At 46.5% G+C, this 27,196-nt stretch overlaps 1 pseudogene; it reads right to left on the bottom strand.

The window, feature by feature from the left end:
- Window positions 1–26,885, bottom strand: part of LOC136458852 (uncharacterized) — a 61,552-nt pseudogene extending 34,667 nt beyond the window's left edge.
- Window positions 26,886–27,196: the final 311 nt, after the last annotated feature.

Here is a 27,196-nt window from a genome sequence, read left to right as displayed (position 1 = left end):
GACAGCTTTTATGACTAGGTATGGGTAGTTTGAGTTCACCGTGGTGTCCTTTGGACTCACGAATGCTCCCGCATACTTCATGAACATGATGAATAAGGTTTTCATGAATGAACTAGATAAGTTCGTGGTAGTATTCATTGATGACATCCTTGTCTATTCATCCACCGCTGAAGAACATGAACATCATCTGAGAAAGGTGCTTAAGAAACTAGCCCAACATCAGCTCTACGCAAAGTTCAGCAAATACGAGTTTTGGCTATAGAAAGTTGCCTTCCTAAGCCATGTACTATTAGCTGAAGGTGTCACAGTTGACCCTACCAAGATTGAAGCTGTGAAAGAGTGGGATCAACCCCGCAATGTGACAGAAGTCAGAAGTTTCTTGGGATTGGCTGGATATTATCGCCGATTCATTGAGAACTTCTCCAAGATAGCCCGTCCAATGACCAACCTCTTGAAGAAGACTAAGGAGTTTGAATGGACACTCGAGTGCGAACAAAGCTTCTAGGAATTGAAATAGAAGCTTACCACAACTCCTATGCTAGCATTGCCTGATATCAGCAAAGAATTCGTGGTCTATTGTGATGCATCCCGTCAAGGACTTGGTTGTGTACTGATGCAAGATGGGAGAGTGATAGCATATGCGTCTCGATAGTTGAAAGAACACGAGAACCGTTACCCAACTCATGATCTTGAGTTAGCAGCAGTTGTGCATGCTTTGAAGATCTGGAGACACTACTTGATAGGCAACAAGTGTGATATCTATACAGATCACAAGAGCTTGAAGTACTTTTTCACTCAGGAAGACCTAAATATGAGGCAACACCGATGGCTAGAGTTGATCAAGGACTATGACCTAGAAATTCACTATCATCCGGGAAAAGCTAATGTAGTCGCAGATGCTCTCAGTCGCAAGAGTTACTGTCACACTTTGATCACTGAATCCGTACCACCTAAGCTCAAGGAAGAGATTAAAGACTTCTAACTTGAGATACTACCGCATGACTTGTTGAATGAGCTCCGCATACAGTATGATCTCATAGATCGCATCCGTCAAGCTCAGAAAAGTTGTGAAGAGATCAAATATCTCCATGGTCTGATGAAACTAGGCTACAAGACCAACCACCAGGAAGATGAACAAGGAACCATCTGGTTCAAGAACAGAATCTGTGTTCCATCTGACCCAACACTACGGGAGGAAATTCTATCTGAAGTCCATTATTCCAAGTATTGTATTCACCTTGGAAATTCAAAGATGTATCAAGACTTGAAGAAACACTTTTGGTGGAAAGGCATGAAGACAGACATTGCAGGACATGTGGCACGATGTGACACCTGTAATAGAGTCAAGGCTGAACATCAAAGGCCTACAGGATTGCTAAAGCCTCTTGACATTCCCGAGTGGAAGTGGGAGAGCATATCCATGGATTTCATAGTTGGATTGCCCCGATCACAGAAAAGCAATGATTCCATCTGGGTGATTGTTGATTGTTTGACCAAGATTGCTCACTTTGTACCAGTTAAGACCAAGACCAATGCCGGAAAATTAGCAGATCTATATGTTGAGCATATTCTCAGACTGCATGAAGCTCCCTCTAGTATTGTATCTGATCATGGTCCTCAGTTTGTGTCCCAATTCTAGGAAGCCCTGCACAAGTCCATTGGAACCAAACTTGATTTCAGTACCGCTTACCACCCACAGACAGATGGACAGACAAAACAAGTAAATCATATCTTAGAAGACATGCTTCACGCTAGTGTGCTGAATTATGGCTCTGATTGGGAGAAATGCCTACCCTATGTAGAGTTCTCTTACAACAATAGCTACCAAGCCAGTATCAAGATGTCGTCATTTAAAGCTCTATATGGCAGACCTTGTAAGACACCTTTGATGTGGTCCCAACCGGGTGAAAGATCGTTCTTTGATTCCGCTAAGATCCAAGATGCAGAAGAAGGAGTTGCTCAAGTGAAAGAGAATTTGAGGATTGCTCAAAGTCGATACAAGAGCTATGCTGACAAAAGGAGAAGAGAACTTGAGTTCAATGTGGGAAACTTCGTCTATCTTAAGGTATCCCCACTATGTGGAACTGTCAGATTCCATGTGAAAGGAAAGCTTGCCCCTAGATTTGTTGGCCCATACAAAATACGCAAAAGGATTGGAAAGCTCGCTTACAAACTTGAGCTACCTGAGGAATTGGTGGGTGTACATCCCATATTCCATGTCTCATAGCTACGCAAGTGTTTGAGAGTGCCCGATGAAGTAGTTCCAACTGATACACTTGACATTCAAGATACACTTGAGTATAAAGAACATCCTATCAGAATTCTAGGCAGAGATACCAAAGAGACCCGAAGCAAAACTATTCCTATGTGCAAGATCTAATGGAGCAATCACACACAGAGAGAAGCAACATGGGAGAAAGAGTCTGACCTCCGGCTATGACACCCTTACCTCTTCGAAGAGTACGTTCCGCTTTAATCTCGGGGATGAGATTCTGTTAAGGGGGTAGGACTGTAACAACCCAAAAATCCACACACCAAAAATCACAAATACAAATTTTTTTTGTTGTTACCCTATGCCATGTTGAGTGACATCTGTAGGAGCCAACCATAGGTGTTGCATTAGTTGTAACCCAACTAAAAAATTTCATGAGCATGGCACGTCATTTGTTAATTATGTTTATTTAAATACTAACAAATAAAATATAGCATACATTGTTAACTCAAATGGTGATTTGGATTTCCATTTGCTTTATGTAATGCCTAAAAACTCCTTTAAAGAAATAAACCTTCAAGTAATTATTAATCAAACCAAAGAATAAATGCTTAAAGAGAAAACTATTTCTATTTTTGTATAACAAAACTACACCTAATTTTTGTTATACAAAATAGCTAAATAAAGTTCCTAATATATATAAAGAATGTTGTGGGCATCATACCCAAAACTCCAATGAATAAGGTACACCAACTTTGAATTCAAATTCCAAAATCAAATTTGAATTTAAACAAAGGAGAAGAAAAATAAAAACAGAAAAAGGAAAGAAAGGGAGAAGACCCACAGCTGGCTCGGCCTGCTTGGCCCGCTAGCACGCAGCAGCAGCTGGCCCAGCCAGCTAGCCTAGCTTACGTGTGCGGCAGCACCCGGCCCCGCAAGCAGCCCCGCTGTGCGCGTAGGCTGACCCAACTCGCGCGGCCAGCCTAGCACGCTGCTCACGCCCGCGCGCCTTCCTGCTTCGCTTGCTGCCACTGCCACCGGACCCCATGCGTCAGCCACACCCCAACACAGTGTCGTCTTCCTCCCCACGCCAGCACCGCCTCCGACCAAGACCCGACCAAAATGACAGGCGTAGGCCCAGGGTCACGCGAATCGTCTGGCCCTGCTCCCTTGGCGCCGCGCCCACGCAACCTCCGTGCCAACCATCCGCGCTCACGATATCGTTCGATGCCAATGGTGCATCGCCAGCCATCCGCCCCGTCTGCCATAGATGGAGCTCGGACCCCGGGGCTATAAAGCAATGCCTAGAGCCCTAGGGATTCCTCAGCCACCACCGCCGCTTGGTGGCCCAACAGCCCGCACCGCACCAAGAGAAGAGGGCCGAGAAGGAGTTCAAAAGAGGGGGAGGCAAGCAGAGAGAGCTCGGAGGCGCCGATCACCGAAGCCGGAGCGCCGCCCTAAGCGCCTACCCCGACAACACGCCTCGCCACCGCACCACCACCGAATGCCACCACCACCGCTCGGTGAGTCTTTTGGCTGAGACCTCCTCCTAGCCCTTGGACGTTGTAGCAGAGCATGCGCACGCCGTGCTCACGATGCCGCTGTCATGGCATGGCTAGCACTTGTGCACCCGGCCGCCTCGCCTGACTAGGATGTAGTCGTAGCACCACCATGACGCCCAGAGGGTAGCCGCGTAGACCGAGACCCCGTTAGCCGGCCACTGCGTCCTGGCCACGAGCACCGGACCTCGGCCGGAGTTCTGCCATGCACCATCACCATGCGCGGACTCCGCCACGCCTTTTGGTCACCATGGGCACTTTACCCTATCCCTCGCTAGCCGTATGAAAGGGAACGGGGCACCAGGACCCCTGGAACAGCCCCTAGCTGCCCCACCGGCGAGCATCGCCACGACCAAGCCACCGACCACCGTGGCCAACACCCTGGGAAGCCCTGGCCACCACCTAGACCCCACCACCGTGTTCACCGAGGCCTGGTGAAGCTTTTCCCCACCTTAATTGGACGCCAGCGCCGCCGTAAGAGCTCACCAGTGAGCACACCACCGATGGGAGCACGCCAGGGATGGAAGCAGAGGACTCCCCTCGCCGGCCGCACGCGCCTACACCCGGTGCACATGGACCAGGCCAGAGGGAAGAAGGGTGGACTCGGTCCACCGAAGACCAGCCAACGGTCCATGGACCGTGAACATGAGTCCATCGTGAACCACGCAGTGTGGGCTGAGCTGTGAACGAAGCCTAGTGGGGGCCCATGGCTACGACGTGGTAGCGCCATAGCATGCCACGTGTCTGGGCTGGCCTGGCCCAAATCCAGCCCTGTCCAGGCCCACCAAAACCCAGTCGAGGCCCAACCTGGTTGACCGTTGACCGGTCAACATTGACGATTGACCTGGCCCCACATGTCAGTGACACAGAGACTATGGACCCACTTGTCAGTAAATGACGTCATGACAACGTCACGCGGGTCCCACCTATCATTAACAACATAGCCGAGGTGACGTCATGCTAACGTCACGGTGACATCACCTACTGACATCAGCAGCCCTAGCCCCACACGTCAGTGACTATGACCCATTGACCATTGACTCGCCCGTTGACTTGATGTTGACTATCACCGGACCCACAAGTCAGTGACCCAAGAGACCTTGGCCCCACCTGTCGGAACTGATGACGTTGATGACGTCATGCTGACGTCATGATGACGTCAGCAAGACCCCCACTTGTAAGCTCGGAGCCGAGATGATGATGTCACACTAATGTCACGCTGACGTCAGCATGCCACGTGGACCAGTCATAGTGTGACACATGTCAGCCCAGGATTAATTTAGCCTTTTCCATTTTCAGAGATGAATTAAACTTCGGAAATTCATAACTAATTCATACGACCTCAGAAAAATATGAAACTAGGACCAAAATTCATCTAAAATTGAGCTTTACGCAATGAACCCATGTTTGAGTGCATTTGGCTCTTTTAAATTTTCATTACTTCTTTGTGCTATTCTATAGACGTCGCTAACGCGACTATAATTCAATCCTATGCAGACTCGGAGGAGAACTAGACAGACGAGGATCATAAGTTCCATGAGGAGTATGGAGACGACTACACTGAAGGTGCCACATCCCACCCAATCTCGTAGCACCTATTACGCATGGCTAATATAGAACTGTTATTGCTTTACTTTATGGTTATATTCACACTATGATAGGGCTTGCATGGTAGTATGCTTACTTGATGGCCTCTACCTTGACGCAGCCTTACCCCTACATACCTTGCCATTAGGCTAGACATACGCTTACTGCTATATTTCATTTGCTTGTACTTCTACTATGCTTATACTACATTAAATGCGTGGTGGAAACTTGTGTTATCTAGACTATGGGGAGAGTGCTACATGTGTGACTTGGGTGTGTGGAGGGTGAGGGTTGTGTCGACCAAGTTGGAGTATACGACGAGCCTAGGGCAAGTCTTGCCACGGGGTGCTACCTGGGCACCCCTAGAAATGGATACCTATGGTGGGTAAATGGTATATGAGGTGGCCCTGGGTGTGAACCTATGATGGGAGGAGCCCGGGGTGGAGGTGTTGTGGTGGCACGATAAATGGAAACCCTAATGAAGACATTCTGGCTTGGTCATCCCTAAGGACTTACTAGTACTCAGATTCACCGGGAAGCCTTACGTACCACTCGCCCTATATGGTGCGGGACAGCCGGACTACTTAGTAGGATATTGCCACTACTGCTAGGTTGATAGCGGACAGTGTAAGGAGGTACGGGGCATGGAGGATTTCCCCCACACCCTTCTGAGACTTCATGGAGACCTTGTGGACCCAGCTCAGGACTCACAGTTTCAGCCACCCCAGACTAGACTTGGGGTGTCCAGGGCTGAATGGTAGAGTGGCATTATCCTAGGCTAGCAAGCGGCCGGAATCAGCCCAGTTGACAACGGTCAGTGAAGAAGGCATATCTTGTGGTTATGTAAAACCTCTGCAGAATGTATGGTTGATCGATTGATACATGTGCCGACTTGTCGGCTATGGACCTTTCCTGGGTTTCGCTTAAACTAGATAGTGAGATGAGTCCTTCTCTTCTTCCCCTGTGAGAGAGTATCGGTCGTAGCTAGGGGCTACGGGCCTTAAGACAGTGTCAAGAGGGAGTTGGCCTGTCGACTAAGCGATGGTATGGTGATGGTGTGGAGATGGTGGTATATCGATCCCAGGATCGAAACCTAGCTCTAGACGGAAATGGGGTGGAATGGGTGTGGGAATGGTGTTAAAACTTGACCAACTATTCTTATATACTTGATATGCTAAAACATAGGAAACCCCAGCCTTATAGGTTCCTTTTTTATTATATCTCACTTGCATCCAATTTCCACAAAGCAATGCTCATAGGGTGGGAGTGGCCAGTACAAATCGTACTGATAAATTTTGGCACACAGGTTCTGCTGAGGATTTTAGCTCTGAGGAGTTTGACGGTTAAGGGGTTCGTTCCTACGCTCGAGTTTTGGCGAACTTATCTTCAAGCTGTTCTGAATGAATGCTACTTTTGATTCCGCCAATACGGCGATATAATAAATTATGTAATTCCACACTATTTGTACTATGATATTATCGTTGTATGGATGTGGTATTCAACTAGAAATTTGGGTAATATGATCTACGACGGTCTTATTACACTTCGACTCTATGGATTTCCCGTCACGGAAATCAGGTCGCTTTAGCATCGATCCGGTCGACCTCCACTGCTTGTCTGTAAGTACCGTCATGGTTTATATCTCTATTCGTATGGCTGCATCGATCCGGTCAACCCCCACTACGACTCTGGTATAGGCTAGTTATTGACTCTTGCCTAGTTCAAGTATGGCCTGTGTGATTCTGCCTCACACCCCACTGCTTGAACTAGATCGAGGTCAAGTTATCGGCTCTACCTTTGAATGGCAGTCTTTGGTAGATTCATTAAGTTACCGATATTGCTTATTGCTTTCATTGTTTATCTAATTACAACAATATCACTCTGCCCGATTGAGATTGATCTGGATCGGCCTTATATCTTATTTAACCCATCGTTTGCTAATCTAAAACTGATCTAATCTACATCTTAAATGATGAGTTATGTTTTTATCGGCTGTTTTATATCAATCTTAATCATGCATAGTGTGCGGTTAAGGCATGTTCGATCTTGAGTAGATCTATTGGTTAGCGAGAACCGTTCCATGGCCCGTTATCATGGCCTATGGGATTCTGCCTCTCACCCCACTATTAGCACCGTAGAGTGGGGATCGTTAGTTGATAGATCCGTTCCTGAGAAGGCATGACCTTAACTGTGCGCTATGCCTGAATCGGCTGTTTAGCCGATATCGAGCGCTCTCACGAACAGATCACATTATGAGACCATTGAAGTAGAGATAAGTTGAAAGATATGTTAGCCCCACTGATATTAGTAATGAGTTAGGGTCGTTGAGTCTATTATTGTTTCTACAGCCTGCATGATTTTGCCTCATGCCCCACTGGTCATAGCGATAGATGAGATCTAACATGTTCATTAGATTTATCTTTATTAGATGGTTGAGTGGTGTTGAATTGTTTCTTTACATAAACATGAGTTCGGTTACTTATAATCATTGGCTCAGTATAAACCGACCATCATCGATATCTTATTGCCATTGATTAATGTTTGCTTAAATGATATTTATTCTGAATGATAACTGATTCTTCTTACACAACCCCATAAGCTTTAACTGATTTGTTCTTACGAATATGCTGGAATCGACTATTTAGTCGATCTCCTCTCATATTGGCTCTCAGAGCCGCACATTCGGGACTGTCTGGCAACACCGCCATGTTCTGCCCTTAATTACTGATAAACTTTCTCTCCTTGTCAATTGTAGGGTCAAATTGACTGGCACATCTCGGGAGGATTGCGCAGGATCGACCACCCTTGCGCTGAAGCTAGGCGGATCTGCTCCCTTGAGCGGACCCTTTCGGCTTGCTACGTGTGTCCTTGGCACGGGACAAAATTCTATGTCGACACATCCCCAGCTATCTTTGTTCTCCCTCTCCACCAAAGTGAAAGCCAAAGGAACCAATGCGTTATCTACGTCACACAAAATGGCTACCAAAAGTGTGCCCATGTACTTGCCAAGCAGAAAAGTACCATCAATGGATAACACTAGACGATAGTGCTTGAAGGCCTCGACGCACTAGGGAAAGCACCAGAATGCACGAAAGAATATATGTCTCCCGTCCTTCCATTCCTTCGGCTTTGGGATATACACGTAATGCATGCCTAGATTTGCTGCTTTCATTGCATTGAACATTGCAGGCAACTGCTCGTACCCCTCCTCCTAGTCCCCATATATCATCTTCTAGGCCAATTGCTTTGCCCTCCATGCTTTCCCATACTTTATGTCATACATAAATATCGCCTTAGTCATCTCCATAATTGTCCTAACCTTCAAGTTGGGCTAACCCTTCAAAGTTGTGTATAACTTTCTGGCAATGAGGGTAGAGGTCAACTGTCAATGCTTCTATTTTAGATCTGTCTAGGCACAAGTGTGTGGACCTACAATTTTGGTGATCTTGAATTTCCTTGTGGCCTTCTGTTTGCGAGCACAGACCCTCCAATTGCAATCTGCCATCTCGCACACCACCATGTAATAGCGCTCCACATAGGAGTGCCTCACCTTGAATGGTCTCTTACACCTCACAGAATATTCCTGTAGCCACATTCTTAAGGTGGGCAAGTCCTTGAAGACCACGCCCTTCTGAATTTCCATGCTGTCATCGGCCTCAGGAGCCTCTAGCAGCTCGTCATCTCTTCCTTCTCCATAAGCATGTTGAGAATAACTAAGGTCGCTAAATTCATGAACCAGTGGATCACGATCAGGACACAAGCGTCTGATGAGCTCCATTTCTTGTTCGCTCAAAGCTGCAACTGGGCGGTCATCATCAGAATCAACGGCCCTTGCAGTGCCATAAGGCTCCTCATCATCCGCAATATCAACATCTACACTGTTAGAGGCCATAAACCCTGGGTCCATGTTGGTTGATAGAGGAACAGGAGCACAACCATCATTATCAGGATTGTCTCCTGCATTTAAAGCACAAATATGGATAGCACTGAGACAAAGGAATAGAATGAACAATGAATAAGGAAAGCCAAAGTGTTACTAAATCACTTACTAGGATGATTCTAGGTCAAAGGGATCTCCTGAGGGGCACCTACAATATCATCAGTCCCACATTCTGCAGGGACACCAGGACATACACCAACCTCATTGGGGATAGAATGAGCATCGGGCACCACAACCACATCTTCCACATCCACCTCACGGTTGGATAATAGAGGCTCAGAGGGTGCTGGATTCTCTGGTGCTGGCGATAACCCATGAGGGGGTGAATGAACATTAGAGGGTGAATACCCATGAGGGGTGGGATCATTGGACAACTTTCGCACAACCAAATCCAAACATTGAAACTCATTCTTCATGACAGTTTTGACATATTTGTCCCATTGAGCCTCTGATGCAATTGGGACCAACCGCCTCAAAATTGTCCCTGACCTGCCATGGTGAAGTACCCCCTCAACTAAGATGGCATCTTCATTTGAATTGCATTTAAGCTCATCACGAGCCCTACCAAACAACTCACAAAATAATGGCCGATCATCGAATATCACTGGCAACCTTTGCATTCCAACAAAACTGACATTACCAAACTCATCTTCCTCCACACTTCCTCCATGATACAGGGTGACTACGTTGTCCATCTAGTTGGTAAGCACATCAACCAAGTTATTACGGGTATATTATTATAAGATAACTAACCATAATATCTAACTACATTTGCTAACTAAATTACCTAACTATCTACCTAAACAAATAAGTATCTAACTGTCTAACTATCTCTATAACAAGATAATAGATTTGGTAACTACACTTACTAACTAGCTAACAAAATTAATAGGTAACTAACTCCCTAATTATGTCTCTAACAATCTAATCTAACTAAATAAGCTACATGCATATATTCCTAAGTATATAATATAACTAAATAAATAAGCATCTAACTTTCAACCTATGTAATTAAATTTGCTAACTAAATTTGCTAAATATTCTAAAAAATTACTAACTAAATTACCTAAAGTAGATTAACTAATTTAACTTAACTAAAAAATTACCTAACCGCAGGGGGGCGGGCGCCGGAGGGGAAGGGGGCGTAGAGGAGTGGGGCGGGCACCGGAGGGGTAGGGGGGCGTAGGGCCCGGAGGCTGTGGTGGGCCGCCCTAACCGCCGAACAGTGAGGAGGAGGAGGGAAGGGGCGATGAGGGCGGCCGGGAATGGAACGGCGACGGGGGCGCGACGGCGGCCTACTGTGGTGGAGCGGGCGGCACCTCAGATGGGGTGGACGGCGGGCGGTTGCGCGGGGGCCGCCCTCACCACCGGTGCGCGCGGAGGAGTCTCTGGGGCGACGAGGGCGGCTGAGGGAGTGGATGGGGGAGCGAGGGAGGCGACCAGCGTGGGGTGGCCGGTGGGTGGTGGCCTGCTGCCAGCGCAGGAGGCGCGGGCGACGGCGGCGCTGACACGGCGACGGCGGAGGCGGTGAGAGGCAGAGACAGAGCGCGCGAGAGAGAGAGCTGTGGCCGCGGGTTTATCCATGCTCAGCGCCAGAATACATGGTGCCGAGATCGGTGAAGATCTGTGGCGCTGACCTCGGCGCCAAGATCTGTGGCGCCGAGCTTGGCGCCATGTGTTCTGGCGCCGAGGTACCGGTCACGCGAACGCCACCTAGGATGCTCTGTTGTGCACGGTCAGGCACCTCGGAGCCAAGATCTGTGGCGCTGAGACGTGTTACCTCGGCGCCATGAGTCCTGGCGCCTACCCCCAGGGTCCAAAGATGAGTTTAAGTCTCCCAGAGGGCCGAACGTAAATTTTCTTCAAAAAAAAAGGCCAAATTATAAAAAATGGAATATATATACACACACATAGTTAGACGTTGAATGGGCAAATCACCCCAGTTATTCAAATGGGCCGCATATATATTTATACACGGTTCTTGATATACCTGCCATGCCTTCAACTTCAAGATTGCACTAGAAACATTGAAATAAACAAATGAAGAGGGAGGGAGGGAGGGAGGAGGTTATAATCTGATGATTAAAACCTGGATTTGCTGTAATTTCTCATGTTCATATTTTGCTTACGCTTTTGATAGACTGCAGAAAAGACCCGGTTAGTTTCATAAATTGTTTGCTATTAGACAAGTTAAGACAAGTTAAAAATTATAAATCTTTTCTGTTTGAGCACTACCCTACAATTTATCTTATCCTGCTTATGAAAATGTTGCTGCACGTACATGTCTACTATCCCTTAAAAATTAGTGAATATCGTAACAATTTTGTACTCTTCCATCTCTTGATTGGCTTAGCATAGTAACATTATATATGTCTGCATTCTTCTCTTTTTTCAAAGTCCAGAACTATTTTCTTGTTGATCACTATCCCCTGTTATCTTTCTTTTTACTTTAGAATTTTATGAGCAGTTTTAAAAGATGTTTTAATGCTTTCATTTTTCATACATTATCCTTGAGGTTTAGTTGTCTCAAATCTAGAATGCTATTATTTCTTCGTGGTTAACAGAGTATCTAATGATTGTATTAACCAGCATCGCCTCATATAGCTTATGGGGTTGACCTATATGCCATAAAACTGCTTGAGCCCAAGTATGCACGAGAAACACTTTCGGAGGAGGGTCCTGATCCTGTTGAATCCTGTATCCCTATACCTATCCATTGTGTTGTGTAAAGTATACTAGTTCTTTATATATCCATGTTATTTTTCTTCCATATATAAAAGGATTGTTGTATAGTCAGACAGAACGGAAGATTATATAAAATTGTATGAGGCCTGCAATTCTGTTGTCGGTTCCTTCTCTAAAAAAAATGCTTACTTTCTTTCTTCAGTGATCACTTGCAGCGTCTATTATGACTACCAAGCTATTTGTTGTAATGCTCATTGCTGAGTGGTTCTCTTTACGTGGATGATGATGGCACATTGTTTGCACTAATTCCAATCCAAAACAGTTATCAAAACATTACTGGAGTCGCCTTTCAACACTTGTTGCATTATATTGAAAAGAATCATGCATCATGCATGATAATAGCAGGTGATAGTTGACTCCCTTGTGCATCTTCGGTTCCCTTGTGCATCTTCGGCTGTGTGAATATTTTATTGGACTGTGTAAGCCCGCATTATACGTTTCTATGATCAAGTTCAATCATGGTGAACAATTGGCATGGCATTTAATTGTGGCGTGTTTCTGCCATTGCACATTAGGGCTTTGTTCGGATGTTATCGGATTTACTTTAATTCACATGTGTAGGGGTGGATTGCGATGAAATTTAGTTTAAGTTCCACTCCAATCTATCCCAACACATGTTGATTGATGCGAATCCGACGACGTCCAAACAAGACCTAGAGGAGACACAACCATACCTTCATTAAAAAAATCTTGTTTGAAGTTTAGGAGCTCATCTCCATCATTAGATATCTTACAAGCTTATAATTAAATGCTTTTGAATCCTGACAGTCACCATTGATTGTGATCTGTCCGTAGTTTTGTGAAATATGAGAGATCAAAGTAAAGTTTCATTTGATTTGGCAGCTACTGGTGTCAACTATTAATTATCGCATCTTTCTAAAGCTGGTTTTCTATAAATCATTTCATTATTGTGGAATATGAATTTTCATCCCGGTGAGAGCGACCAAGTAGAGTTTTGGTGAGAATATATGAATGACCTGATGAATTTTTTATCCTATCAAGATGGAGACGTGTTGTGATACACATTGATCTCTAAACTTTGATAGAATATATGGTTGTGATCCAAAATATTCCAACGGAACAAACAAAGAGGAGGCCACCAGTCTCAACTTTGTCATCTAAATAAGTATATATTATGTGTACTCTATGAGTGTCAATATTTGATTGATATAACAAAATATTTGTTTTATATTCGATGTTCTAGAAATTTTAAATAATCTGGGTATTCTACAATCTCAAAGTTTTTCTCTCTATAGGATGTTGTTTATCACAACCATAAACATGTGTGTGCCGCAAGTGTGATTCCACTGGTCTTTTCTAAAAAGTGCCAATACTATTTATGGCCTATAATAGTAGAAAAAAATTGAGTCAAGCCTGGATCCATATATAACTTATAATAAAATTTGTCCTCGACCTACTTCCATTCGCAAAGTTTAAGGCGCGCGGGGTCGCGCTCCTGGTGGAGGGAGCGACCGCATGCGGCCTGGCCTGTGTGCCATGGGGCCCTTCGGAGCCTGCTTTGCTCGGCCTGCGTCACATGTGGTGCATGCGGCCTTTGTTTTTTATTCTTTTAAATTTTATTTAGTTTTTGTTTTATGTGAGTTTTTAGTTTTCTTTTTCCTTTAGTTTTCATTTTCTATTTGTCATTTTCCGATAATTTCAATTTTTCTATTTTTCATTGTGTATACTTTAGTTTCGTTATTTCAGTTTTTTTCATTGTTTCTTTTAGTTTTAGTTAAATGATTTTTTAATGTTTTTTCTTTTCATTTTTCAGTCAAGTTTTTTAATGTTTTTAGTTTCAGTTTTCAGTCACTCTTTTAGATTTGAATGCATTCCTAAATCCTACGTATTAGTTGTATAATAACATATCCACTAAGTTAGCACCTTATGCAATGCTTCTTCTAATAATTTGCTCCTCAAAGTGCAGATTGTCTTATTTTGGGTCGCTACTCTTATCTTTTTAATAAATGTCCCTCCAATTGTCAGCTAGTCATGTTTCTCGGCTCATATAATGGGTGTCGGGTTCATAAACCCGAGGTCCCTAATGGACCAATTTCCCCGCAAAAGCTCGGCCCAAGCAGTCAGCACGCAACGCATGGGCCGGCCCAAATACCTGAGCGACAGGCCGGAGGAGTGATCCAATCTCCGACCGGAAGGCTAGACCAAGGAGGAACAGCGCCCGTTCACTGACTTCAGCCCACCTCTTCGACCAGAGCGCGCACTTTGGTCTCCAGCCCGCCTCCAGACGGCCTCTCCGACCGGAAGGCCTGGCCAAAAGCACCGCTTCCCACTCCGACCCCACGCTCTCCGACCGAGGGATACGCCAAGCACCTGCTCGCTATTCTTCTCCAACTGGCACAATCAGAGCCGACTGGAACCAACCGACCGGGGACGCCCGCTCGGAAAGGACCAGGGAACGAACGGAGAAAGCAAGGCAGGGCGCGCAAGTCAAACCACGATATCGGGACCATACCTGTACACCTGCAGAAACCGTACTCTGCAGCTTCCCTGGCACAAATAGTATTGTAGGCGCCAATATTTCCCCCTACAGTATTGTGGGCGCCATTAACTCCCATACGGTATGGCACCCCCACATGCTTCTGAGCATCGACAGTGTTGTAGGTGCCGGGATTTACCGTACCAAGTGAACGTGGTGAAACTCCTCACATGCCTCTAGGCATCAACAGTATTTGCAGGTACCGACATCTACCATACTTGAAGAAGGCAACGCAACCTCCCACATGCATCTGTAATGGGAACGGGGATCCCGATCATCCGTCAGGTGGTGGTAACTATCGTTGTGGCGGAGAATGACACACTGATCCAGCTTCAGATCGAAAGATCGAACCCTGCAATCTTAACACCATAGCTCCTCTAGTTATCAACTGAGTCTCGGACCAGGTTGACCTCGCCAAGAAGGCTAATCCCTGCCTGCGCAACGAAGAACACAAGCAAGAACAAGAAAGAACACAACCAAATTGCAGATGAATGATTAATCTCTCAAAGTTGGGGTCTCACAAACCGATGAACGACGAAACTATTCTTGACAGAATAATCTAAGCAAAACCCAAAACCTAATGACGGCAGCGGCATATGATTATAAAGGTCTTAGGGTCATCGCCTACCCTGGACGCGCCCCCTAATGGGCCCAAACACGATACACGGTCCAACGGACCAAAAGACGGTGTCGTAGCACCCTGGCAGATTCTGGACGCTGACTTGTTTTGATAATTCCTGTTGATTTCGAAGATCTTTTGACATGAGACCACTTGGATTGGCTTCCTTATCAAATTAGCTTTCCATCTATATGTGGATCGTCAAAAACGGAGTCCGGATGCATCCTGGGTGACCAGTTTAAGGCAGACTGGTCCTGAAGGCCGAGGCAGACTCAAAATCATGTTGGACCGGGCCTCCGGTTCCTGTTGGACGTCCTTGCTAGTCATCTTCGCCTCCACCACATCCTCTAAGTACTTTATGACCCTCTCCAATGTTCCTAAGCAAGATAACATCATTAGGTAGTAGTCTATTCTCAAAAGTATAAAAAGGATCGCTTAAGAACGAGCTCACCTCTAAATTGAGTTGACGCATTCGAGCCTGGGTCATTGGACCTTGTAGGACGGTTGGAGGATCAGCAGGTACATCCGAAGGAGTGATGTCCTCATCATTCTCCCCCTCTTGAAATGGAGTCATCCTCAACTCAAGTTCATCTTCTTCTCCCAAATAAGGTTTCAAATCTGCAATGTTAAAGGTGGAACTAACCCCGAACTCAGGTGGCAACTCAAGTTTGTAGGCATTATCATTTATTTTCTCAATTATCTTATAAGGACAAGCTGCTCTTGGTATTAATTTAGACTTACACAGCTTAGGAAATCTATCTTTTCTCAAATGTAACCAAAACAAATCACCCGGTTCAAGTTTAATCTCTTTTCTACCTTTACTACCAGCAATTCTATACTTTTCATTCATTCTTTCAATATTTGCTTTAGTTGTTTCGTGCAACTTACGAATAAAATCAGCACGCTCTCTAGCATCACTATGTATTCTCTCAGTGGTAGGCAAAGGCAAAAGATCAATAGGAGCACGGGGGTTAAAACTATACACTAACTGAAAAGGACTTACCTTGGTGGTGGAATGTTTCGCCCTGTTATATGCAAACTCCATATGCGGCAAACACTCTTCCCACATCTTCAAATTGCGCTTCAAAATTGCTCCCAATATGGTGGACAATGTTCGATTCACAACCTCAGTTTACCCATCAGTTTGGCGATGACATGTTGTAGAAAACAGCAGCTTGGTCCCCAATTTATTCCACAACGTGCGCCAAAAATGACTCAAGAATGTTGCGTCGCGATCTGAAATAATAGTAGAAGGCATACCATGCAAGCGAACGATTTCTTGAAAAAAAAAGGTCAGCAATATGAACAGCATCGTCGCTCTTATGACAAGGAATAAAATATGCCATCTTAGAAAAATGATCAACCACCACAAAAATGTTATCCCTTCCCCTCTTAGTCCTTGGCAAACCCAACACAAAATTCATAGATATATCAGCCCAAGGAGTAGAAGGAACAGGAATAGGCATATACAAACCATGTGGGTTCAACCGCGACTTAGCTTTTTGACATGTGGCACATCGAGCCACGTACCGCTCTACATCTCGCCTCATCCTTGGCCAAAAGAAGTGTGTGGACAGCACCTCCTCCGTCTTCTTGGCACCAAAATGTCCCATCAATCCGCCTCCATGTGCCTCCTGCAACAACAAAAGACGAACGGAACTAACTGGAATGCATAGGCGGTTAGCTCTAAATGAAAACCCATCATTGATCATAAACTTATTCCATGTACGTCCCTCTCTACAATTAAGCAACACATCCTTAAAATTAGGATCAAGCGCATATTGTTCTTTAATTGATTGAAGACCAAAAATCCGACAATCAAGTTGGGACAGCAATGTATATCTTCTAGACAAAGCATCAGCAATCACATTATCCTTTCCTTTCTTATGTTTGATAATATAAGGAAAAGATTCAATAAATTCAACCCATTTAGCATGCCTATGATTCAAATTATTTTGAGAGCGAACATACTTAAGCGATTCATAATCAGAATGAATAACAAATTCTTTAGGCCACAAATAATGATGCCACGTCTCTAAAGAACGAACAAGTGCATACAATTCCTTATCATACGTGGAATAATTAAGAACATGGCCATGCAATTTTTCACTAAAGTAAGCAATGGGTTTACCATCTTGCATCAAAACACCTCCAATGCCAACTCCACTAGCATCACATCTAGCTCAAAAATCTTACCAAAGTTTAGAAGTTGCAGCAATGGTGCGTGTGTAAGCTTGTCCTTCAAAGTGTCAAAGGACTCCTCATGCGCCTTTCCCCAATGGAACACCACTCTTTTCTTTGTCAACTCATGCAATGGGGCAGCAATGGTGCTAAAATCTTTGACGAAGCGGCGATAGAATCCTGTAAGACCAAGGAAACTCCTCACCTGTGTGATGGTTTGGGGAACCGGTCAGCTCTTTATGGCTTTAATTTTCATCTCGTCCACCTCAATTCCCTGTGGAGTTACAACATAGCCAACAAAAGAAACTCGATCCATGCAAAAGATGCACTTCTCAAGGTTACCAAATAAACGTGCATCACGTAAAGCATTAAAAACATCACGTAAGTAATCCATATTTTCATCAAAAGACTTGCTGTAAATCAATATATCATCAAAGTAAACTACCACAAAATAACCAACAAAAGCTCTTAAAACCTCATTCATTAAGCGCATGAAAGTGCTAGGTGCATTTGTCAAACCAAAAGGCATAACTAACCATTCATACAACCTGAATTTGGTTTTAAACGCAGTTTTCCATTCATCTCCAAGTTTCATTCTAATCTGGTGGTAGCCACTTCGCAAGTCAATCTTAGTGAAAATTATAGAATCACACAACTCATCAAGCATGTCGTCTAGCCTAGGACTAGGATGACGATACCGAATAGTAATATTATTGATGGCTCTACAATCAACACACATACGCCAAGTTCCATCTTTCTTAGGAACCAAAAGTACAGGAATGGCACAAGGACTAAGGCTTTCACGTACATACCCGCGGTCCAAAAGGTCTTAGACTTGTCGTTGAATTTCCTTAGTCTCCTCGGGATTGGTTCGATAGGCAGCACGGTTGGGAAAGGTTGCTCCCGGAATCAAATCAATTTGATGCTCTATTCCTCTCATAGGTGGCAGCCCCGGGGTATCTCAGCTAGAAAAATGTCCTCATACTCCTGCAAAAGGTTAGTGACAGCAGGAGGCACCGAGCTAACAATATCATCAAGCGAAAACATAGCTTGTTTGCATACCAAAGCATAGCAAATATCATCATCAGAAATTTTAGCAAAGTCACATTTTGTTACAAGCATAACACCACCCTTCAATTTAATCCCCTCAGCCTTAGAAATAAATGTAGACTTATTCTTTTTAGGTGGAAAAAATAGAATTAGCAACTTGCTGATTTTCAGATTGGACATCATTCAAACTAGCAGCGTGTTCTCTATCAGCTTGTACAATTTGAGCAGGGGTCAAAGTTACCAAAGTAATTTTCTTTCCTTTATGCACAAAAGTGTATATATTACTTTTACCATGGTGTGTAGCATCATTATCATGTTCCCAAGGATGACCCAATAAGAGTGAACAAGCTTGCATAGGTACCACATCACAATCAACAGAATCAGCATAAGAACCAATAGAAAATGATACTCTATAAGTTTGTGTTACCTTTGCTTTACCTAAATCATTCAGCCACTGAATATGGTATGGACGTGGGTGTGGGCGTGTGGTCAAGCCAAGCTTCTTGACCAAATTAGAACTCACCAAATTGTTGCAGCTACCTCCATCAATAATGACACGTGCGCGACGGTCGCTGATGACGAAGAAAATCTGGAACAAGTTATGGCGTTGTAGCTTCTTAGGTTGCTGGACTTGTGAGCTAAGCACCCACTGTACAATAATGCTCCTATAGGCCATCGTGGCCTCGTCACCAAGGACTTCGCCGTCCTCCTCATCTGCATCTTGGTCTTCTTCATGCTCAATGTCAGAGGTGCTGATGTAACCATCTTCTGTAGCAATATATGCCCGCTGACTTGGGCAGTCCTTCTGCACATGGCTAATGCCATGAAAACGGTGGCACTGAATGTCCAAAATGTGCCCCGTCGATGCAACGGATGTGGAACTCTTGGTAGGCACCTATAAAGAATTTTTACCTAAATCTGAAGGTCGTGTGGGAGGTGCCTTAGGTGTAGCAGAAACTCTAGAGGCTGTTGGTCGCTTGCTCACTGGTGGAGGCACCTAAAAAGTGGTTGGCTTGGTCAGCCCCAAAGATGGTGCCGAGCGTGGCGTGTATGTGGTGGTGCTGACCTTGCTCTTGCTCTGCTGTTCATGCCCCTGCAATTCCTTTTCTGCAAGCATAGCAAACTAAAACAACTGGTTGATAGTGTTAAATTCTTTATAATCAACAATATCCTGAATCTCACGCCTCAAACTCGAATAAAAACGACAAATGGCATCTTCGTTTCCCTCTACAACACTACAGCGCATCAATCCCTTTTGGAGCTCACCATAGTAATCATGTATAGATTTATCTCCTTGTTCTAAATGCATCAATTTCTTATGTAAATCTCTATGATAAGAAGGAGGAACAAAGCGATCATGCATAGCTACCTTAAGTTCTTCCCATGTACCAGGTAAAGCATCCTGTGCAGCTAGCCCATTCCACCAAATAATGGCAAAATCCTTAAACTCACTAGTAGCTTGTTGAACTCTATGATGCTCAGGCACAAGGTGGGCGCTAAACTTTTGTTCTACTGTCATCTCCCAGTCAAGATATCCCTCAGCATCATAATGACCCGAAAAAGATGGTATTGTGAACTTAATCTTAGCATAAGGATCATCGGGTACACAGTGATTATTACCTTGATGGTGGTGGACACCACCCATACCTGTCATGTTGCAGCAAAGACGTCATCGTAATCTTGCTTGTCGGAAGGCTGCTCGATCTATGTTTTCAGCGGCATCATGCACCGTGTCTTCTGGCAAGAGACCATTGGTGTTGCTACCAGAGACGTCATTGTTGTTGACCGCCACCAATGTTTCCAACTCAGTAACCTTATCGTTTAGCGTGGAAATTCGTTTGTCCAATCTCTCCATGTTGTTGCCAATGTTGAGTTCAATGAGTGCGTCGGTGACGGCCTTTCTGATGGCCTCATTCATCCTTTTTTAGGCATCCTCTACAACAGCTTGTAGTTGCTCTTGGCTGACACACTCGTTGAAACCCTTAGGATTGTTATCTATAGTCTGATCACCTCCTGCCATTGTAAACACAAAAAATAAGAACAAACGGTGAAAGTTATCCCTAACAAATGACTACGTGGTTGCAGTGGTGTCACTTTTCATAGCAAGTGGAAGCGTCTTACCAAGCTCTTACAAAATTCTTACCAACACAAGCAGTGGGTGGTACAACCGGCGGCTGGTTCGTGATACCTGTGAGGCAGTGGTACCGAGATTGCAAGGCCCTTTTTCTGTACTGATCTAAAGAGTTTGTGGAGCTTGGAAGGCACACAAAGAGTAATATGTATATCTGGCATACAAGTCAGTAACAGAAAGTAATGCTGAATTATAGTCCAAAGTACTTGTTCTCATTATTGGTCTAAAATGTTCCAAGTACCAGGTGTGTGATAAAAGTATGGTGGATAGCAAGGTGACAGGTGTGTAAAAAATAAGTATGATGGATGGAAACGGTAACACAAACAAGGAACCAGACAACACACCCTACATAGCTCACTTTGGTCTTCTCTATATGCTCCTCTAGATATTGTTCCTCTTTTGCCCCTCTTTTTTCTATTTTTTGGGCTGTCGTTGTTTTTTTGGGAAATTTCGATTTTTTTATTTTATTTTTTTTATATTTTTCCTTTACTTAGGAGCACAAAAAAAGTAACCACAGAAAATATGAGCTCAAACAAGTGTAAGACGTGACCTGTGGAATTTTTAGAAAACTTGCTCAAAATCGACAAAAACCTTGTGACCACAAAAAGAGGATCTTGTGACCACTTTTTGACCAATTTAAAATTTTTGAACCCCGACAAGTCGGGGGATGGATGGATCCGAATTTTTTTTCTAATCAATTTGATATATGGAACGTCAAAATCGGAGTTCGTATGTAAAAACTAGACCAGTTTTAAGAATTGGCTCCGAATTAGAGGACAAAGTGGGAACAATGTGCACAAAATTGGTCACAACAGCAAAGATTTGATGGAAACGATGGGGGAAAACACACGAACTAGACTCTAACACGACATAACCAGCAACAAGACCTTGACTAGGACACAAACTCAACACGACGGACTATGAAACTAAAATATGCAAAGGCTATGGCGCGGAAGGTTCTAGGATAGGAAAAATGAGTATGGCACTGGACTATGGGACGAATGCGAAACACTCAAACTAGGGAATAAATGTGAACCTGACGGTATACCTTAGTTTTGATTACCACTTAATGGGAACGGGGATCCCGATCATCCGTCAGGTGGTGGTAACAATCGTTGTGGCGGAGAATGACACACCGATCCGGCTTCAGATCGAAAGATCGAACCCTGCAATCTTAGCACCACAGCTCCTCTGGTTATCAACCGAGTCTCAGACCAGGTTGACCTCACCAAGAAGGCTAATCCATGCCTGCGCAACGAAGAACACAAGCAAGAACAAGAAAGAACACAACAAAATTGCAGATGAATGATTAATCTCTCAAAGTTGTGGTCTCACAAACCGATGAGTGGCGAAACTGTTCTTGACAGAATAATCTAAGCAAAACCGAAAACCTAATGATGGTGGCGGCATATGATTATAAAGGTCTTAGGGTCATCACCTACCCTGGACGCGCCCCCTAATAGGCCCAAACACGATACACGGTCCAACGGACCAAAAAACGGTGTCGTAGCACCCTGGCAGATTCTGGACGCTGACTTGTTTTGATAATTCCTATTGATTTCGAAGATCTTTTGACATGAGACCACTTGGATTGGCTTCCTTATCAAATTATCTTTCCATCCATATGTGGATCATCGAAAACGGAGTCCGGATGCATCCTGGGTGACCAGTTTAAGGCAGACTAGTCCTAGAGGCCGAGGCAGACTCGAAATCATGTTGGACCGGGCCTCCGGTTCCTATTGGACGTCCTTGCTGGTCATCTTCGCCTCCACCATATCCTCTAAGTACTTTATGACCCTCTCCAATGTTCCTAAGCAAGATAACATCATTAGGTAGTAGTCTATTCTCAAAAGTATAAAAAGGATCGCTTAAGAACGAGCTCACCTCTAAATTGAGTTGACGCATTCGAGCCCGGGTCATTGGACCTTGCATAACGGTTGGAGGATCAGCGGGTACATCCGAAGGAGTGATGTCGTCATCAACCTAGGCTTAGGAATAAAGTCACCGACCGACTCAAACTGGACGTAGGACACATTGCCTAAACCAGTATAAACCCTGTGTCATTGAGTGCTAGGCCACCTCCGATCACAACGTACAACAAAACTATAAATATTTACGTGTTGGTCACTTTCTACACCGATAGTAGGCGCCATCCGTGGGGAAGATGTTGTACGTTCAGCACTTTTTGGTCATCGGATGGGCCACTTTTCCACCACCTTCGCTATGGTGGGCTCTGGCGATGCAATTCGCTTTGGCTCACCGGAGTTTCCCCATGCTCCCACCTATTGGGACGCGGGTTCCACCTATCTTGGAGCCATCCCAGGCCTTCCTCCTCGGAAGACTAGACTTCGTTGCTGACCAACTCGGCGTACTACACCTCCGTGAGGAGGCACTCATTCTAGCACCCGTCGGTGGGGCGCCCTCCATCGACTCTGGGACGCACGACTTCGATGACGCGACATCTGCGTTCATTCCAAGCAAACTCTCTGCTCAAACCCCTTTGTGAGTAATGTACATGCTGTTATTTACTTGCTATTTTCTATCTTCCACCAATTACCCAGAGGGATGCCGTTGTCCCCATCGTGGCCGCCATGCGGCCGGTTCCCCTATGGTCTTGTGTCTCCCACGGACGCATATGCTCGGGGGCTCCAAAGGATGCCAGCGCTGCCCCCTCTCATGTCTGAATTCATGGGGATGGCGAGCTATGCTCCCACCTATTTCCTCGACCTCATGGATGACGATGTCAGGAGTGATGGCTCCAGCATCGGTGACATGGTACCTAGCCACTGTCTGTCCTAGGAGTGCGCTATGGCGGACGCTCCGGGACAGCTACCGAGGGTAATGGAGTCCTTGTAGACTCACGTCCCTCTGGGCCCTCATGCGGAGACCCCTGAGCTCACACATGAGCACAGGGAGGAACTATGACAATAGTGGCTGCATCAGCCACTGACTGCGCCAGTGCGCTCGGCACAAAACGCTACGTCCCGTGCGTGTAGACCGGCGAGCGGCGCCAGGGGTCACACTCGTCGGGTCCAGCACAACACCATGGACAGGGGGAACGATCCCCCACAGTTCGCTCGGGACAATTAGAACATCGCCGCCGCGGCAATACTTCTGTGCAGCCTGTCCGAGCCGAATGACCCTCATGAACAGGCGATCCACCAGAACCTCTGGGCACTAGTGGAGACCGCCACCGTTCAACAAGCAGAGAGCTCCGTATCACGATGCTGACTGACGGCCTCGCTCCCCACCAGGGGAATGAGGGCATAGCAGATGGGTCGCTCCACCCAATCACCGCTACAATTGCTGAGCGCGGCACAGGAGGCCGCATTGGCACCTCATCTTGACTTGACGACCGCTCCGCACTGACCGCCTGTATACACGTGGCTCGGACCGAACTGAGACGCACGCGCCAGCAACCGGAGTCCTAGCCCTGATGGCCCGGAACCATGGACCTTTGTCCAACACCTCCAGCAAGCACCGCTCCCACCATGCTCCAATGGAGGCTAGGGCAAAGGCAAGGCCAAGCGCCAGGATCAGGACGAGGGCCCCTCCACGCAGAGGGGGAAAAAGAATAGAAAGGATTGCCATCGACCAGCCAACTCTACGCTAGGCACCACAACTGACCACGCGGGCATGTAGCCCCAGCAGGACCCTCCAGGCCACTTCCACAAGCTCATGGAGAGCCCGTGCACCAACCACGACTGCCCCTGTCAAACACCTCTACAAGGACTGCCAACTCCTCAAGCGCCTTCTGCGGCAGGCCGGCGGGCCAAAGGAAGAAAACGGCGAAGAAGCAGAGACCGAGAAAGGAGACATAGTGGGCAAGGATCTAGACAACTGAAGGTTGAAGTGATCCGACCAGGCGCCTACCAACTGAAGGACAATAATGACGACATTCTCACCAAACGCGTGGAATAGCTATGTCGCTTTTCTCCTCCTAAATTTCAGTCTTACCATTCTTTACTTAGCGTTTGCTCCTATAAGAGCACCCCGACCCAAACACTCTTTCGGCTCGGGTCGCTCGGGGGGCTCCACAAGGATACACTACTACCTCTCTGTTTTGTTTACTATCATACGGTGAAATTCCTTCCTACCCGATCAAAAGGGTAGTTCGTTCCTTTAATTTGCCATACGTAGTTTTGCTTTAAAACATTCCGACCAATCGCACCCTGTCTTTTCCTACGGTTACGAGCAGCTGAGCCTCGTGGGCCATGCCCTAGGCTCCCAAGGTTGCAGCCTGTAGGACAAATGGGCAGGTACGAGAAAGAAAGAATAAAAAACAAAATTACGCTAAGGGAAAACTAAGGAACAAGCTTCCCCAAATGGAGCGACTCCATCACCACAGAAAATGAAACTGACTATAGTCATTAAGTACATAGGAATGTTTACATGGGGGCTCCCCCACAAACTTACACTTTTTACGTTTACTAAACTACTCATACTTTACAAGCTATTGGGCCGGTTCGATGGCATCTGCTGTTGGTACGGCCAGCGAAGGCATAGGCTACTCACTCCCAGGTGGGACCACATTCGGCTCAGTCGAAGCCGGGGTGATGTCTACCTCCGACCTAGGCTCCGTGCCATCCGTAGGCTAGGCAATGTCCTCCCAAGGCATGCTTATGGCCATGTCTTCATGGTGGACGTCCATTACCCACTGAGCAGAGACTTGCTCTGCCACTGACCTTGCGTGCGGCAGCAAGCTCTCCCCGATCGATTGGATGTCCTCCGCGCTTAAGCCATCAGTGTACCCACTGCAGATAGTGGTGAAGTCTAGGTTCGGATGGTGCGTCGCCACCGAAGTCAACACCCCCGACGCTCCATAGAAAAGCCCAGTTGTGATGAGGTCCCAAACCACATCTGGGACCTCCGCCAGCTGGACGGCGAGCGCGCTAGTGCTTGGCACTGACCCAAAGATCTCCGAGACGACTAGCTGGGCAACATTGCAGATCTGGTCAAGTTCTCCCTCGAGCACACGTCGCTCTTCATGGGACTTGGCTAGCTCCTCTACATTCTGGCTGAAAGTCACCTTGACCGTCTCTAGGTCCTACTCCAGCAACCTTACCTTTCCGCCCAGCTCTGAAAGAAGAGCAACAAGCTCAGAAACAGGCTGAAGGAAGAAACCAACAGAACAAAAAATAGAAAAGGTATGTACCGACGCGGAAATTCTCAAGGGTGGAGAGATCCTCTGCCTGTCGGGCCACCTGCTGGCGCAGCCGGGCTCTCGCCTCCTCTGTTCCCATCACCCAGCCCCGAAGCGCGAGCACTTCCTAGTCTGCTTCCAACCAGGCCTTCCGCTCTGACTCCAGGGCCTTCCGCTCCAACTCCAGGGCTTTCCACGCCAACTCTAGGGCGTTCTGCTCCGACGCCAAGGCGCTCCGCTCCAACTCAAGGGTCTCTAAGGACTTTAGGAGCACCACCTTAGTGTCTGCCAGGGATGTCCACAACTCTACCTCAGTCTTCACCCGGCAGGCCTTCACCGCCTTAAGCCCCTGCTCGGCAGCGGTCGCCCACTCTACTACACGCTGCCTCTCCGCCCGCGCCGTGGTCGCCTCGACTGCCCAGTCTAGGGACTCGCGGTGAGTGGACTCTAGCTAACGCTCAAGCTCAGCCATTTGAGCGTGCTCCATTTGGAGGAAGCGGGACTTGCGAGATGACATCCCCTTCAGACTCTATGAAAAACAAGCATGCTAAGGCAACAAACAAAAGATTCAGAGGTCAAGGACAAGTACACGAAACTCACATGCGCGGCAAGCTGCAAGTCAACCTCGACTAACTACTGAGCGGACTTAACCCGCTCCTGGGCGTCTCTGAGCTTCGTGGATAGGTCAATGAGTTTGGACACTGTGGCGTGTCCTTGCTCCCCAAGGATGTCCCAGAGCTAACACTCCTGGGAATCCCGAAGGACGAATCGCACCTTCACCAGGTCCTCAGGGTAGGGCCACTCCAGGTCACCCTCCCATAGCCCGCTAGAGGGGCCAGCCTCCGACTGGACCACCGCCAGCTCCTGCGACGACACCGGCAGCTCCACCATGTCATTCGCCTCATCATCGGACGGAATGTCCACCACCTCGGTTGTGTGGACCATCGCCGGGCATTTTGACTCTGTCCTGGCCGCGTTTTCCCTCGGCGCCTTTAGCTCTGACCATGAGGGTGAGCCATGCAGGCCTCCACCCGGCGAGGCAGGGAGCTCGGTCTCCCTCTCCTCTTCCACCGTAGCCGGTGGAGGAGGGGCCATGAGGGTTACTTCCAATGCAACCCCCGCTATCAGCATCAGGATCGCCCCCAACACTGACATCGTTGCTGCCACCATACCAGCAGCCAACCCAGGAGGCACCACCCCCAAAAGGGAAGGGTTCACCATCGCCACCCTGTTCCCCCCATCACTCGCCACGACATGCTATAGGGTGGGCCTCCAAGTCTCCCACATGGGAGTTGGGGCGATGCTCAACCCTGACATCTCCCGGACACTGACAAAAAGTGCGGGTAAGTCACACTCCAAAAAAGGCTCAACAGCGAAAGATCGAAAACAAACAAAGAAAAATGTACCAGGAGGTGAGCGGCACAACTCTAAAGGTGAGACCCGACATCGATGGGCATGTAGGGCAAGGACCGCTCCTAGGCTGCAACTCGTGCCCCCTCACTTTAGCCTAGGGCGGAGTCATCCCAACCGGC

Source organism: Miscanthus floridulus, chromosome 1, assembly GCF_019320115.1.
Source record: "Miscanthus floridulus cultivar M001 chromosome 1, ASM1932011v1, whole genome shotgun sequence".
In the NCBI taxonomy this organism is placed as follows: domain Eukaryota; kingdom Viridiplantae; phylum Streptophyta; class Magnoliopsida; order Poales; family Poaceae; genus Miscanthus; species Miscanthus floridulus.
This window is presented reverse-complemented; position numbering and strand designations above follow the sequence as displayed.